The 18,063-nt window shown below is 44.7% G+C and overlaps 1 protein-coding gene and 1 pseudogene across 8 annotated transcripts in view; one reads left to right on the plus strand and one right to left on the minus strand.

The window, feature by feature from the left end:
* LOC126416983 (sorbin and SH3 domain-containing protein 1) overlaps positions 1-18,063 on the minus strand; it is a 1,139,715-nt gene that overhangs the window by 973,695 nt on the left and 147,957 nt on the right. The window lies entirely within an intron of this gene.
* LOC126425838 (5S ribosomal RNA) lies at positions 14,995-15,112 on the plus strand (annotated as a pseudogene).

Genomic DNA, 18,063 nt, shown 5'->3' on the forward strand with positions numbered 1-18,063 from the left:
TGAAGAGTAGATAAACAGTCCTACTTTCTATTAATCCTGTGCCAAACACCTAAGTGTGGCTTGCAGGGTAATCAGGTAGATATAGATACATTATGTGATCAAAAATATCCGGACACCTGGCTGAAAATTACTTAGGAGTTCGTGGCGCCCTCCATCGGTAGTGCTAGATTTCAATATGGTGTTGGCCCACCCTTAGCCTTGATGACAGCTTCCACTCTCGCAGGGATACGTTCAGTCAGGTGCTGGAACGTTTCTTGGGGAATGGCAGCCCATTCTTCATGGAGTGATGCACTGAGGAGAGGTATCGACGTCGGTCGGTGAAACCTGGCGCGAAGTGGGCGTTCCAGAACATCCCAAAGTCAAATTGTATACTTTTGATCACATAGTGTTCATGCATTATACGAGCATGAAGCGTGTTTTACACTCCGCGTCGCGAACTAGGTTTGAGGCCAAGCGTCGTGTTGCACTAACAACGAAATGACTTGTGCCGAGGTCTTCTTGGGTTTAAGCGAGTTCTCTCCAGAAACCTGACTCCTTGGGAACGGAGCAGCATGCGAGGCGTCCTGTTGTTACGGGCCGCATCTAATTTACCCGTTACTTCGTCTGTTGGCCGCTTTACAGGAAGTCTGGTGGTTGACGCTGAAGGCACGAATTTGCATTTTTGTAGCTTCTTGTTACGTTTCAAAACGCAGGTCTACCTGGACCCCTGGGCGAAAAATTTCTTTGTATACACGACAGAGGTGCTTGGTACTTCTTACCTCAAGGCACAATCGAATGCCCTGCGTGTCACAGTTAAACTAGGAACTTCCTTGATGAACAACTCCGTCACAAATGTGCGAAGTCAAACCAGACACACTGCAGCTCCACGAACTATTTGTTCAGTCTTGAGAGACCCGTCAGCGTAAAACTGTTTAACATCGACTGTCTGCAGTCTGGGACGTTACACAGGGTATTCCGAAAAGTTTTACAATTTCAGAAGGCTGTATCTTGTACAAAAATGAACACAAAAACTTGTGCATTCTGAGCACTATGGGACTTAACTTCTGAGGTCATCAGTCCCCTATAACTTAGAACTACTTAAACCTAACTAACCTAAGGACATCACACACATCCATGCCCGAGGCAGGATTCGAACCTGCGACTGTAGCGGTCACGCAATTCCAGACTGTAGCGCCTAGAACCGTTCGGCCACCCCGGTCGGCGAACATGGATTCACTACACTATCATAACTGGTGCTGTCGGAAGACAGTTCATCCATCAGTAAACAGAAGGTGGTGAAAGCATGAAGTTCGTCAAGTGAAGACGATCATCTCGAGTATATCTTAGGCTAGTTGATAGAATGTGCTGAAGCACCTAGAACATGGATTCACTACACTATCATAACTGGTGCTGTCGGAAGACAGTTCATCCATCAGTAAGCAGTAGGTGGTGAAAGCTTAAAACTTGTCAAGTGAAGGCAAGGCGATCATCTCGAGTATATCTTCGGCTACTTGACAGAGTGTGCTATGAATGCAATCACTCCCAGTGATCAACTCGTGACGACAGCTGGAGAGCTGGCGTATTTAAAGGGATCTATCCTGAGGCTATCACGCAAAACTTGGTTCATAATGTGTCCTCCGTATTCTGCTATATTCACTTATCAGGAATTTAACTTTTGTGTCAGTTCCTCGCTATGTGATCTTGTGAAAAAGAGTTTCTTGCAACATGCCTTATGAGCTAAAGAATATGCTTATCTTTCATTTTCTGTTGCAGTCTCCTTTCTTCTGAATGCATATCGTCACTCAACACACGGTGTCGTGATGTGTCGACGACCTAACCCACTAGCGACATACCGGAAAATTTTCTAATTTATACTCATTACTATTCCGTGGCATAACATATCATATCAACGGTAGACAATCGAAAATAAGTTAGACGACTTATGCTTCTAAATATCAAGACCGTGTGTGATATATCTGCATTGAAGAGTTTCTAGCAAATTAAAATTAAAGTGTTAAGAAGGCTTTTCTGAAGGTATCTGGAGGATTTCCCTGTATAGAAGGGAAACATGAGGGAAAAATCAGTGGAGAATTTAGAGAATGTGGTGCTACAAATGAATGCTGATTATGATGTCAAGGAATCGTCAGTTTTGGAGTTGGGGTGAGGGGAGGAGCAAAAATTATAGAGGGAGACCAAGGCTTAAGCACAGTAAGCAGGTTCAAATGGATGTAAGCTGCAGCAACTATCCAGAGATGAAGTGGCTGGCACAGGATAGAGTACTATGGAGAGCTGCATCAAACCAGTCTTGGGATTTTTTTTCCTTTATTGATTTTCGATTCCCCCCACCTGTGGAGGGGCGATCTGACAGCAGCTTAATACGCTGCTCTACAGCCGAGAGAAAAATTAAACAAACAATGGTGAGAGAACAAACAATATACACTACTGGCCGTTAAAATTGCTACACCACAAAGATGTCGTGCTACAGACGCGAAATTTAACCGACAGGAAGAAGATGCTGTGATATGCAAATGATTAGCTTTTCAGAGCATTCACACAAGGCTGGCGCCGGTGGCGACACCTACAACGTGCTGACATGACGAATGTTTCCAACCGATTTCTCATACACAAACAGCAGTTGACCGGCGTTGCCTGGTGAAACGTTGTTGTCATGCCTCTTGTAAGGAGGAGAAATGCGTACCGTCACGTTTCCGACTTTGACATAGGTCGGATTGTAGCCTATCGCCATTGCGGTTTATCGTATCGCGACATTGCTGCTCGCGTTGGTCGAGATCCAATGACTGTTACCAGAATAAGGAATCGGTGGGTTCAGGAGGGTAATACGGAACGCCGTGATGGATCCCAACAGCCTCGTATCACTATCAATCGAGATGACAGGCATCTTATCCGCATAGCTGTAAAGGATCGTGCAGCCACGTCTCGATCCCTGAGTCAACAGATGGGGACGTTTGCAAGACAACAACCATCTTCACGAACAGTTCGACGACGTTTGCAGCAGCATGGACTATCAGCTCGGAGACCATGGCTGCGGTTACCCTTGACGCTGCATCACAGCCAGGAGCGCCTGCGTTGGTGTACTCAACGACGAACCTGGGTGCACGAATGGCAAAACGTCATTTTTTCGGATGAAACCAGGTTTTGTTTACAGCATCATGATGGTCGCATCCGTGTTTGGCGACATCGCGGTGAACGCACATTGGAAACGTGTATTCGTCATCGCTGGCGTATCACGCGGCGTGATGGTATGGGGTGCCATTTGTTACACGTCTCGGTCACCTCTTGCTCGCAATGACGGCACTTTGAACAGTGGACGTTACATTTCAGATGTGTTACGATCCATGGCTCTACCCTTCATTCGATCTCTGGGAAACCCAATATTTCAGCAGGATAATGCACGACCGCATGTTGCAGGTCCTGTATGGACCTTTCTGGATACAGAAAATGTTCGACTGCTGCCCTGGCCAGCACATTCTCCAGGTCTCTCATCAATTGAAAACGTCTGGTCAGAGCCGAGCAACTGGCTCGTCACAATACGCCAGTCACTACTCTTGATGAACAGTGGTATTGTGTTGAAGCTGTTTGGGCAGTTGTACGTGTACACGCCATCCAAGCTCTGTTTGACTCAATGCCCAGGCGTATCAAGGCCGATATTACGGCCAGAAGTGGTTGTTCTGGGTACAGATTTCTCAGGATCTATGCACCCAAATTGCGTGAAAATGTAATCACATGTCAGTTCTAGCATAATATATTTGTCCAATGAATACGCATTTATCATCTGCATTTCTTCTTGGTGTAGCAATTTTAATGGTCAGTAGTGTATAAAAAGGCGATAAAACGGTGACTTCGTTAAAAATAGTAAAATAGTACAATGTGGTGGAACGTAAAACACAAAAAACAAGGCGTTGATGATGCCGTTGAAGACACACAGGAAGGAGACATGCACAATAAAAAACACGGTGACAGTCTGGTTTCTGTTCGCATGAGATAAAAACACAACTAGTGACAGTATGGTGGCTGTTCGCAACACTGACAGGGGACGCACAACACTGAACACTCAGTTGAAACAGCACTATAGAGGCGACATGGCGGCAGATGGTGGTTGGGGGACCTGCACCAATGAAGGGGAAACTGGGGGGAGGAGAGGAAAGGAAAAAAAAAGGGGGAGCTGATGGATGGAGGGGACATAGAAAAAAAAGGGGGTCTGGGTGGGCGTGCGAAGGAGTAGGAAAGGCAGTAGAGGGGAGAGCAAAAGGAGCCGGGGGAGAGAAGAGAGGCAGAAAGAGGGTAGGTGGGGTAAAAACAAGATGGAAGGGGGGGGGGGGAGACGGATCCCAGAAAAAGGACAGAGGAAGGGGGGGGGGGGAAGATGAGGATCAAAGTTGGAGGAGGGATAAATGAAGGGAGAGAGGGCATCATCTGGGAGGCGTAGTCGAAGGAAGTCACCTTGGGAAAGGAGATGAAGGGTGTAGAGGTGGTGGGTAGGGGGGACGCAACGGTGAAGGCGTGGCAGAGGGCAGGGTTGGAGGGGAGAGGAGCAACCAAGTGATGAGGGGGATCAAGGCGGAGGTGTGGAGGATGCGGATATGTTAGAGGAATAGGAGCAGATGGGGGAAAGGACCAGTCTTCGGATTGAAGACCATAACTTTATCAAAAAGCATTATGTCGTTCTTAATCGAGAGAACTGAGATGTAAAAACAGCTTTCGAATTTTATACAATATACAGGGTGATTATAATTAAAGTTAAACTTTCAAAAGGCTGTAGAAATAACAATACTGGTCAGAATGAGGTCAAATTGCAACGGAATATGTAGGAGAAGGGGGAAAAGGTATGCCAGAAGAAAAAAAATAGAGTGAAAATTGATCAATAGATGGCACTGTATGAGTCAGAATACGTAAATGAAAACACCTGTCATGCGCACGACCTGTATTACAAGAATGATGACTGTGCACACGTCGCTCTGCAGAAGTCCCGGACACTGAAGGGTTTGAAAAAAGGCGTTGGTCTGATGACTGCCTTGGGTCTGGAGAAAATGATCAGAAATTCGAAAAGACGGGTTCTTTGGTGTGCAACCTGGTAGAGGGAGAAAACGAATTGGTTCGACGTCAGTGGAAACAGTGGGCACAGCAATGCATGAGGAGACGAGTGGTGGTGTGCAAACCTGTAGTGCACGGAGAATTGCCCGAACATTGGACACGCCCGTGAGCATGGTGCGTAAAATTCTACGAAACATCCTTCTTTGCTATCCATTCGAAATTACCCGTGTGCACGGATTGCTTCCTGTTGACTTACCAGCACGAGAGACCTTTGATTTAGAATTTCTTGCTCGCATGGAAGTGGACAATGACTGACCGTGGAAGATTTTGTGGACAGACGAAGCCCACTTCCATCTGACAGGATATGTAAATACACACAATTGTCGAATATGGGCGACGGAAAAGCCACACGCAAATCAACCAGTACCACTTCATCCTGAAAAGATCACTGCGTGGTGCAGGTTTACGTCATCATTTATCGTAGGGCCATATTTTTTCGAAGAGACAGGTGCTTCCGATCCTATTACCAGTACTGTCACCGGTAATTGCTATGGGTGTCTTTTGCGCAACCACGACATTCCAGCTCTCCAACAACGTGGATGTGTGGATGGGATCATTTTTATGCAAGATGACGCACCTCCGCACATTGTAAATCCAGTTAAGCAGCGGCTGAAGAGCCATTTCGAAAATGCTAGTATTATCAGCCGCCATTTCCCTACAGCCTGGCCATCCCGCTCACCTGATTTTAATCCGTGTGACTTATGGCTGTGCGGCTATCTGAAAGATGTGTTCAGTGTTCCGATTGAAAACGTAGCTGCGTTGAAGGCACACATTGCACAACGCATTCTGAACGTGATCCCGGAAACACTTCAAAAAATGGTTCAAATGGCTCTGAGCACTATGGGACTTAACATCTGTGGTCATCAGTCCCCTAGAACTTGGAACTACTTAAACCTAACTAACCTAAGGACATCACACACATCCATGCCCGAGGCAGGATTCGAACCTGCGATCGTAGCGGTCACGCGGCTCCAGACTGAAGCGCCTGGAACCGCTCGGCCACACCGGCCGGCTTATGATTATGTCTGTGATAAATATTTGTGAATTATTTTAGCTTTTCCTCCGGTATTTCTGCTTTTTTATTATTCTCCGATTAAAAACCAGTAGATATATTTCTGGAACTCTAAATCAGATCGTGTAAGGGAAGAATCACTTCGATATAATAACGTCTCGCTGCTAGGATACGGATTCCAGTTGTCTCACTAAGCAGAAAAACTTCAGCATCATGGGTGGTAAGTAATACCTCCTGAAAACGATAGGCCTTGTCTGACGTCAGAAGTAGAAATACTCTTCCCTCATGCGTCACAATACGTCCCACGCGGTAGCTGCTACGGTCATCTACATGTGTGGGCTCGCTCGCCAGTACTTCCTGCTAGTGACATTCTGTGTCTGGCCTCTCGCTTCCATCCACGAGATGAACTCAACCTGGTCGCGGCGTATACATTTTGTAGCATCGTGGGAAACGGCCTTCCACCATACGAACTGAATTTTCATGTAAACGTACAAAGACATGACACTTACTTGTAGTGAGTCCGTCTGTGAAACACAGATTTCGGGAACGTGCGTCGATTGAGAAATAAAACACACGCGAGGTCGCTCGATGTTTAGTCCGTATCCTAGATTATATTCACTTGCTCGTTGTTACTAGTAACAGAAATTAAATTATTTCTCAGTCTATGTGCAACGTTACAGACTGAAGACGATCGTTGCTAAATAATGTAACTAGTCTCAAGAACCTAAATTTGTTGTGTTATCGTAAGTCATATTGGCAGATTAGCTTACTGTGACTCTATTATGAAAGGATATATGGCTCGGCTGCAACCAGGTAAAGTGTTTAATTTTATTCTTATTGTCTTCTTACTTTCTTATTGATGTCCATAGTGATATATTTTAAAATATGGTTAAAGTACCACTTAATGTATCTGATAAAATGTGTTATCTATAGACCAATGCAATGAACATTTACACTGGAAGAATTTTCAAGATCTGTAACACAAGTTAAATCAGCGTCGCTGAGAAGAAAGGATAGCGTTGATTTCTCTTGTCCTCGTGCTTTCATTTTGTCTTTCTTTGATGGTACCTTGTACCGGACAAATGTAAGTTGTGTGTTAATTTTTCTGGCATAATTATTACCTATTTCACCATAAGTAACCATGTTCATTAATTCCAATAAGACAACTATTGTGTCTCCACATTATTGACTGAATTTATACTGTACTTTTTAAATGTCTTTCAGTGCAAAAATGGGAGAGGCTGGCGGCGGATTATTCGGAGGTGGATGATCGAACACTGTTCGTGTTGTGTTCTTTCGTTAGTTGCTTTACAGAATAAGGTCAGAACCTCCGGAGATATTTTATTTTATCATTTCCCTTGCTGTGCGTAACATTGTATCGTGAGAACAGCGCGAGTATGATCGGTTATCGCCGCGCGGTCTGAGGCGTTTTCTATCACGGTCCGCGCGGCACCCCCCTCCCCCCCCCCCCCCCCCTCCCCCGCGCCGGAGGTTCGAATCCTCCCTCGGGCATAGGTGTGTGTGTCGTCCTTAGCGCAAGTTGGTTTAAGTTAGATTAAGTAGTGTGTAAGCTTTGGGACGGATGACCCAAGCAGTTTGGTCCCATAAGACCTTACCACAAATTTCCAAATTTTGATAGGTTATCGCTTTCGAACGATTACGTTGGGTAGACTGCTCATTTGCCTGATGCAATCCCTTACAAGAAAACGTTCCGATGATGGACTACAATAAGATAATATTTCAATGAAACAAGAGAAGTTTCAAAGACATGCACTTCATGTTGCTATTTAAAGAGTCTGTCCATTATCATTGTGGGTTCCCTCCATGTTGCTACTGTTGGGTACGCGAAATCATGTATTTTGTCAGCTACTAATTAATTCGCCCCGTTGAGAAACCTTGCCAGTGAATGTCTCACTGAGATACAGGAGATAACATCACACATGCACACTGTTTAAGGATTTTAAACCTCAAAACATTAATTTATTAGTGACGCGTCTCGAGGTGCTTGCGTCCATTATCAGCCATCAAGGCATCTCCATCACTTAAAAATTATTTATGCTAGTAATAGTTTTAAATAGATTATCGATAATTTCTTGAGTTGTAAAATCTTCACTAGCCCCAGAGCACATGTGACCTGTATGTAATGATCACAGAACAACTGAATCCCGTGTAGTTTGAAACACGTATGTCACCGCAAAATAAAACACAAATGGCCAGAAACTGATATCACATGCACGCGTTTGTGGACGATGTGTAAATATCTGTTGGAAACGCTGTAAGTCTTGGATGGATCATGAAGGGACACTGCAGAACTCTGAGTGGTACCGTGGGCACTCCAGCAACCAGTCTGACATCCCTTCACGCTGGGCAACAGCCGCGGCGCTGGGGCCGCTAAACCTCGCCTGGGCGTGCAGCAGCGGAACCGAATGGACTGACGTCAGCTGGAGTGCAATACGCAGCTGAATGAACAGACAAGCTGGTGTGTTAAGAACGACGACTTGTAAACATTAATAATAAGTGACTGAACTCTAATAGCGTTTCATTAGCGTCGTTGACGTTTCACGGGTTTCCAGCGGCTATCCTGACTTCACGCAAAAGGGTCTCCGCTCGGCCCTCTATAGATGGACATATCTGCATTGGGAAGAAAACCATATTTGGGCGCAGGTGGATTGGTGGTCTCTGATCTAATCCGACCTTCTCTGATCAGGAGGACTGAGGCTGTGGATCCACAGGGGTCGGTGCATTATACACACTTTACGCCAACGATGTACTGAAGTTGATGCACGGTGAAACTTCCCTGTACGCCGGTAATACGGTGGTGCTCAAAACCAAAAAGCTACAGGAATACCTTGTTGCAGTCATAGACTCGTGCAACGTCTGGGAAATAAAAATAAATTGACAGAAAAGCTTCACAGTGATGGTCACATATAAGGCCAAACTCCCAGACCACCAAATTTTATCTGGGGCCAGAAATAAACAGAGGTGCAACTCTGCACTGCATTTATAGCGTCAACTTCAAAGATGCATAACGTTTTGCAAGTAAATATCCATGGCACGAAATATTGCGTGTGTTCCGTCGCATGTACCCTCTTAAATTGAAACTAAGTTCAAGATTTACAGGCATGTAACACTCCTCACGATGCTGTATGGATCGGAGGTGATGTCAATGGTAACCGACACATATCTGAAGAAGCTGCAGTACCTGCAAAAGTAAGATCCTTCACATCATAGCAGCCGCCGACAGATACTTGCCAAGCACACAAATTAGGGATCTATAGGCGAACAATCAATTTACACATACATTAAAAAGAAGTCTGAAAATATCTATGACAATGCTTCCATTTGGCCCCATAAACATATTCATTTGTTAATCTTAGAGTACGTCGGCTCTTCAAATGAAAGACCGATTTCCTCTCTCACCTGAAAATTTACGGTACATAAAAACTATCATCATCCATATCATTAAATCCATCATCTTCTAAATTCATTACTTTCATTGAATTTTCTCATGTTGAGAAGTTAGAAGGAGTGATCTGTTTTCCTTGGTAAACGCTTTCTGTAGCCAAGATCAGAAAAATTCCTCTTTATTTTCGACACCCGCTTTCGACGGATCAGAAAATGACAGCAACGTGAGTCGAAACCGGTCGTCGAAAATAAAGAAGAATGTTTGAAATTTTTTTTATCATTAAGTCAAACTTGAAGTCTGTGACAAAGGAAGACAATCGTCTCTAGGTTTCACTTGTGTTTATGCATTGTATGTTTGACGCGACAGAGGTTTGACGTAAAGCTAACGAAGCACCTGACTTAGCGTCTGCTGAGAATTTTTTGTCAGCGCAACAGTCCTTCCAACGATTGAGAAGATTCAAAGCAAATACTTGCCACTTGTCACTCAACTGTTTATCCAGCGCGAGAGGATCAAATAAATGTCCAAAAATCTCTGTTCGGCACTCTACAATACATAGTGCATGATGAAAAGCCTTACACCTTAAATTATGAGCCCGTGTTTTTCACGACAGGTCGAGAAGAATATTACTTCGCCCTGCGTAAGACACTTGCTAAGTCCATAATGGTGAGATCGGAGAAAATAGATCTCAAATGGAAGCTAACAAAATCTGTGTGTGTGTGTGTGTGTGAGTGTGTGTGTGTGTGTGTGTGTGTGTGTGTGTGTGTGTGTGTGTGTGTGTGGGTTTATTTCTAAGGGACCAAACTGCTGAGTTCATCGGTCCCTATACTTTCACACTGTTGTTGTTGTGGTCTTCAGTCCTGAGACTGGTTTGATGCAGCTCTCCATGCTACTCTATCCTGTGCAAGCTGCTTCATCTTCCAGTACCTACTGCAACCTACATCCTTCTGAATCTGCTTGGTGTATTCATCTCTTGGTCTCCCTCTACGATTTTTACCCTCCACGCTGCCCTCCAATACTAAATTGGTGATCCCTTGATGCCTCAGAACATGTCCTACCAACCGATCCCTTCTTCTAGTGAAGTTGTGCCACAAACTTCTCTTCTCTCCAGTCCTATTCAACACCTCCTCATTACTTTAACTAAATTATGCTAAGAAGACCACACACACACACACACACACACACACCACACACACACACACACACACACACACACACACATGCCCGAGGGAGGACTGGAACCTCTGCCACCGAGCGAGGTGGAACAGTGGTTGGCACACTGGACTCGCATACGGGAGGATGACGGTTCAATCCCGCGTCCGGCCTTCCTGATTTAGGTTTTCTGTGATTTCCCTAAATCGCTCCAGGCAAATGTCGGGATGGTTCCTTTAAAATGGCACGGCCGACTTCCTTCTCCGTCTTTCCCTCATCCGGCGAGACCGATGACCTTGCTGTTTGTCTCTTTCCCCAAACAACGCAAGCCAACCTCCGGCGGGACGGGCTGCGCATTCCGTGACAGGGCGCCTCAAACCGCGCGGCTAACAAGTGGTCCTTCGCCTCTTGTTCTTCCCGGAAATGGGCAATAAAAGGTTAAAATGTTACGGAACAGACTTCGGTTAATTGTTTGGATACTGGAAAAGTGCTGTCATTGCACAAAGGAGTCTGGTCACAAAATACTTGAGCGATCCATCCTAGAATAAACGCTCCAGTGTATTGCACTCACAGTAAGTATAGCTACGTAACGCTGTCATCAATTTGAAGATTTGTCTGAACTCCTCCCGGTGGAGGTTGTGTGCTGTTGCCTCCCTCCTTTCCTAGCCAGTTACAGGGGGACTTACTGTTTATTTGGACCCTGAACCGCTGTACAACTCCACATTTTTTACATCAACGAACATTGCCAGAGGTGGAACAATTCATAAGCGACAGATACACGTCCAAGGACAGACGGGGGATCGAAGCCGAGGCTTTTAAATCCACAGTCCGGCACTTCTTCACTTTTTTTTGTTACTTATTCTTTCTGTGTCAGTAACATTACAATTCCAAGAAACAATACAGTAACAGATTCGTACTTCAGGTTTGCTGAATACTAATATGTGTCTAATTTTCCACGCCTATGGCAGCCACGAGTATTCCAGCATCACACTGTTCTGATGGGCATTCAGTAAGCAGACGATGACTCTTCCCAGTTTCGTCAACTTTCTAAAATTTCAGGACTGAAAGCTTAACCTCCTTCTTCTTGTGCTTAGGTTTTTTGAGTGTTGAGTATTTATTGTTCTTTGCTTGTTACCACCACCGAGAAGTCTTACACAAGGTGTGAAGTAGATTCTTTCTGGATGCTATAATGAGGCAATATTCGGCCATCTTACACCTGCCTATCAGAAAATGCCAGTTTATATTAATATGAGGGAATTCCTTCTTCATCATGGAGTTTTGCATTGACATTTTCGACTGTATCCGAAGCTTCTACCTCTAAGGTGATGGTCTACTTCGTCAAAGTCTTCACAGATATCTACATTTTGAATTCTTTTATCCGAGAATTAATCAAGATCAACACGAAACCTACACTACTAGCGATCGAGCCACAACGGGGGATACTGAACTTACACAAAGGAGAGAAACTCGTATGGTCCCGGATCTGTTTGATTCAGAGGCGAGCGTCACGGAAGTGCTCAAAAGGCTGAATTGTTTGTTGAAGAAAAACGGCAACTACTCCACGGTAGCTTACATAGTAGAATCCAGATTTTAAACATGGCTGCAGCAGCAACTGTTAAAATTCTTCACATTAAAAGGATGATGATATTTATATGTACCGAAACCTTGGTCAAGAATTTTAATAAAAAATTTTATCCTGCAACTGTTTTGGGTGTAATCCTTTTAATGTGATAGTAGAATCAGTTTTGCGACGAATCTGGAACCCTAAAGAATACGTCTCTGTTCTTCCTTGAGTTAAATGAACTTCCTTTGAGTAGCTGGTATACAGAGTGGTACAATGGTCCCTCGAGTGTGCAGGTAATGGTCGGCCCGACAAAGTTTCAAAAAAATTACTAGGAATAATACGATTAAACTCGCCACCGACTGCAGCCTCTCGATGTCGCCGAGCCATTAGCTGCCAATATGAGCGATGCGAAAAAGTTTTATCCTGAAATGTAAACAGGTAATCTTTCAATCTGAAAATAACTATCTGGACACTGTAAAACAAGGTTAAGTCTCACCATAAACCAGTGTACACATTTATTGGTATCTTCAATTATAGTCCGGAATCACGATAAAAGGCTTGATGAATAAATCTGGTTTAATTTCGAATAAACGTAGCACATCGAAGTGTCAGCCTATCTATACTACACAATCGCGGAATTAGCTTCCGCCACGTGAGACTGTTCGAGCTCGATGGTACATGCGATTCAGTCGTCACAAAGTTCTGTTAGCAACCCAGAAAACATTATTCATGTTTGCCGCCTCGAAAGTCACCCATTCGATATGTCGGCGAGAGATACACCGTGACTTCGATAAGCAATACTTCTTGGAAATCAGCAAAACAGCTGTCTCTTAGCCCGACTTTACACACATATAACATCTGTCATGAAGCGATACAGAGTCCTAATAATTCATTTTTTCTTAAGGCAATCGATAACGAACAAAAGACGGGCAGCATCGAGCACAAAACGCATTAGGCTCAAAAGATCACTACTACACAATGCAGTATTGACTCTGGTGACCTGAGAATTCGTACCTCGTACTGCAACACTATACAGGGTGTAAATTTTAAGTTGACAAACCAGAATAAATCGAAAAATAAGCTTCAGAAGAAAAAATGTGTAGAATCTAATGTTGATTATTTTCGAGGGAGGCATCTGCTGTGCTAAAATTAGCCCGCCATCCGAGCCCCCTGGGGGTGGAACGGGAGGCAACTTTAAAATTTCAAATGGGAACACCCATTTTTTATTGAAGAATCATATTCTACATATAAAACTACGTACATTTTGTCTTAAACATTTATTTTGGTTCTTGGTAGTTGGCGCTGTAATTCAACAAATCCATGTTCTCCCTTTTGCGTGGAAAATGGTTACGGATAGATAAAAAATGAGTTCACTCGTTAGTAAGTAGGATGTCTGGTTAGTTAGTTAGCTATTCCGATGATTTGTTGGATAATTAAAAGTTGTGTGTCCTCATGACCACGAAACAAACAAAACTTGCCGGCCGCGGTGGTCTAGCGGTTCTAGGTGCGCAGTCCGGAACCGCGCGACTGCTACGATCGCAGGTTCGAATCCTGCCTCGGGCATGGATGTGTGTGGTGTCCTTAGGTTAGTTAGGTTTAACTAGTTCTAAGTTCTAGGGGACTGATGACCACAGTAGTTAAGTCCCATAGTGCTCAGAGCCATTTGACCCAAACAAAACTTATCCGAATCTGCGGAAGAATTAATATTTGGGTCAACGTTTGTAAAACTCTCATTCCTCTCTCTCAAACCCCACCCTATGGGGAGAGAGAGACAATTTTAGTTTGAGCGAATCAAAATTTACGAAGTAAATAAGTATTTTTTATTTATCCGTAACTATTTTCCACGCAATAATTAGAACATGGATTTTCTTGAATTACAGCGCCATCTACCAAGAATCAAAACAAATGTTTAAGACAAAATGTACGTAGTTTTTATGTAGAATCTGATTCTGCAATAAAAATGGGGGTTCCCATTAGAAATTGTAAAGTTTTCCTCCCGCCCCACCCCAGATGTCCCCCTCGAAAATCAACTTTGGATTCTACACATTTTTTCTTCTGAAACTTATTTTTCGACTTATTCTGGTTTATCAACTTAAAATATACACCCTATATACTGCAGCTCTCCGACACATCGCTCCTGTAGGGACAACTAAGACTGCACTACTGTTTGTAAAGACTGCACTACTGTTTGTAAAGAGGACGTGTAGAACAGCGGAACCATAATAAGTAACTTATGTGGCAGAGAGGTGGCCCAACAGCGTCCTCTTTTGTGTGACCGGACAGTTCAGTGTTATGCAACGTTCAGCCGGTGCGTAGCCGTCGTACGATGTGGAAACGTGTAAGCAATTGCCACTACGCCTCGCCGACATTGTAGGGTGGAATATCGGCTTGTGAGTGCATTCGAATGGGGCAGAATAATTGGTCCCCGGGAGGCGGGTATGTCGTTCCTTGACATTGCGGCTCGTAAAGGGGGTATTACACGACGATACGCCGCGAACAGTACTGGTCTAGCGCGACAGGCATCTAGCGATAGAACGGATGAAACTACGAAAATTAGCACACACATTATCCGCGCGCCGGAATAGGGAGCAATTCTAAACTGCTGTCAATCCGCCCACGCGCACTAGGCAGCGATAACTCAAGCATGCGCAAAGGGGCTACCGCAGTGTTTTCTGCTTGTTATTTGCTTACTCTTTGGTGACTAGTAGCTCATTTCAGATTGTCGTGTTGGGGCTTTTCCATGTTTTTTTTTTCACTAAGTAGGTTTTCATTGGCAACGGCCTTGCTGCACTGGATACACCGGTTCCCGTGAGATCACCGAAGTTAAGCGCTGTCGGACGTGGCCGGCACTTGGATGGGTGACCCTCCGGACCGCCATGCGCTGTTGCCATTTTTCGGTGTGCACTCAGCCTTGTGATGCCAACTGAGGAGCTACTCGACCGAATAGTAGGGGCTCCGGTCAAAGAAAACCATCGTAACGACCGGGAGAGCGGTGTGCTGACCACACGGCCCTCCTATCCGCATCCTCAGTGAGAATGACATGGCTGTCGGATGGTCCCGATGGACCACTTGTGGCCTGAAGAGGGAGTGCTTTAGGTTTTCATAAATGCAGAAAAAACCTTTTCTAGCCAGTAAACTTTCTTTTACTCTAGCTGTCTGTGAAAGCATTTTTCCTATTGATTACTTCGTATTCTAGAAATGGAATGGAGCAAAGAGGCTTTAAGCGTCTTAATTCAGGCACACAGCGAGGAAAGCTATGTATATTACCCACTGTATCATAATAAGTTACGTCGCCAATCGTTTATTTCTGAGTAATACGCATTTAACGTCACGCGGTGATTCTCGATGCCGCGAGGGATTAGCCGAGCGGTCTCAGGCGCTGCAATCATAGACTGTGCGCCTGGTCCTGGCGGAGGTTCGAGTCCTCCTTCGGGCATGGGTGTGTGTGTTTGTCCTTACGATAATTTGCGTTAAGTAGTGTGTAAGCTTAGGGACTGATGACCTTAGCGGTTAAGTCTCATAAGATTTCACACACATCTAAACATTTTTTTTGTATCCTAATACTTTAGCTTACGAAAGTTCGTGTTTGATTTGATTGCATCTCTTGCTTTATTTCAGCATGCCAGAAAAGAGAAACTGGCACTGATAGACGATAAAGGCCGTGCAGTTTCGCCCGATGCGACAGACAAGGACTGCAAAACTCTTGAGCAGCACACGTATATATGTATTTATTTATTCTAAACTTGGAAAAATAACACAAGTGCACCTTGAAGTATTGGTCCATTAACATGTTGCAAACTGCAGTGCATACATCCACAACAACTTTTGAAATGATGGGCTGTCCTATTCTGTGGCTACAAGCCAGACTCTTAAAAGATTCCCCAGTCGCCATGAAACGTAATGTTACAACCAGTCTGCATCATAACAGGGAGTTTAGCGGTATTTTATCAATGATGTAGGCTGGTATGATCCCAAAACGTATAAACATATGATTTAATTCTTACTCTCGAGAATGTGAGACTGCCTCCCTCATGACTGTGTCACACTTGCTAAATCCATCTTCTGTCATGAATAGCAGCTTTTCGAAACAGGGCATGTCCATACTCACGAAGTTCTGAAATTCTTGAGGATCTTCGAGCCTCAGTTCTTTCATAAGCAGTGAATATAATCCGCTACCTTCGTTCCTTCTTTTCAGCCAGGGTCGAACTCAACAACGTCTGGCTTTTCCTTTTCGTCGTCGTTCTGCCCTAATCCGAAGATTTACTGCTTCTGCCAGGGCAATAGCTCCAAAAACAAGTGGGTCCTCTAATTAACTTTTTATACCTGGAATTCACAGTCATGTAGAACTTTATAAAAGACATATTTACGCCAGTGACTGTAACACTTTCTTTATTTCACGATTGCAATCTCGGCCTTAGGCCATTATCAAGTGCAAATTTTTGTGGCTTTAATCCATGTCAACTTAAAATGAGCTGACGCATTTACACTGCTGGCCATTAAAATTGCTACACCACGAAGATGACGTGCTACAGACGCGAAATTTAACCGACAGGAAGAAGATGCTGTGATATGCAACTGATTAGCTTTTCAGAGCATTCCCACAAGGTTGGCGCCGGTGGAGACACCTACAGCGTGCTCACATGAGGAAAGTTTCCAACCGATTTCTCATACACAAACAGCAGTTGACCGCAGTTGCTTGGTGAAACGTTGTTGTGATGCCTCGTGTAAGGAGGAGAAATGCGTACCATCAAGTTTCCGGCTTTGTTAAAGGTCGGATTGTAGCCTATCGCGATTGCGCTTTATCGTATCGCGACACTGCTGCTCTCGTTGGTCGAGATCCAATGACTGTTAGCAGAATATGGAATCGGTGGTTTCAGGAGGGTAATACGGGACGGCGTGCTAGATCCCAACGGCCTCGTATCACTAGCAGTCGAGATGACTGGCATCTTATCCGCACGGCTGTAACGGATCGTGCAGCCACGTCTTGATCCCTGAGTCAACAGATGGGGACGTTAGCAAGACAACAACTATCTGCACGAAGAGTTCGACGACGTTTGCAGCAGCATGGACTATCAGCTCGGAGACCGTGGCTGCGGTTACCCTTGACGCTGCATCACAGAGAGGAGCGCCTGCGGTGGTGCACTCAACGACGAACCTGGGTGCACGAATGGCAAAACGTCATTTTTTCGGATGAATCCAAGTTCTGTTTACAGCATCATGATGGTCGCATCCGTGTTTGGCGCCATCGCGGTGAACACACATTGCGAGCGTGTATTTGTCATCGCCATACTGGCGTATCACCCGACGTGATGGTATGGGGTGTCATTGGTTACACGTCTCGGTCAGCTCTTGTTCGCATTGACGGCACTCTGAACAGTGGACGTTACATTTCAGAAGTGTTACGGCCCGTGGCTCTACCCTTCATTCGATCCCTGCGAAACCCTACATTTCAGCACGATAATGCACGACCGCATGTTGCGGGTCCTGTACGGGCCTTTCTGGATACAGAAAATGTTCGACTGCTGCCCTGGCCAGCACTTTCTCCAGATCTCTCTCTGGTCAATGGTGGCCGAGCAACTGGCTCGTCACAATACGCCAGACACTACTCTTGAGGAACTGTGGTATCGTGTTGAAGCTGCATGGGCAGCTGTACCTGTACACGCCATCCAAGCTCTATTTGACACAATGCCCAGGCTTATCAAGGCCGTTATTACGGCCAGAGGTGGTTGTTCTAGGTACTGATTTCTCAGGATCTATGCACCCAAATTGCTTGAAAATGTAATCACATGTCAGTTCGAGTATAATATATTTGTCCAATGAATACCCGTTTATCATCTGCAT

The sequence above is a fragment of the Schistocerca serialis genome, chromosome 1, assembly GCF_023864345.2.
Source record: "Schistocerca serialis cubense isolate TAMUIC-IGC-003099 chromosome 1, iqSchSeri2.2, whole genome shotgun sequence".
Lineage (NCBI taxonomy): Eukaryota > Metazoa > Arthropoda > Insecta > Orthoptera > Acrididae > Schistocerca > Schistocerca serialis.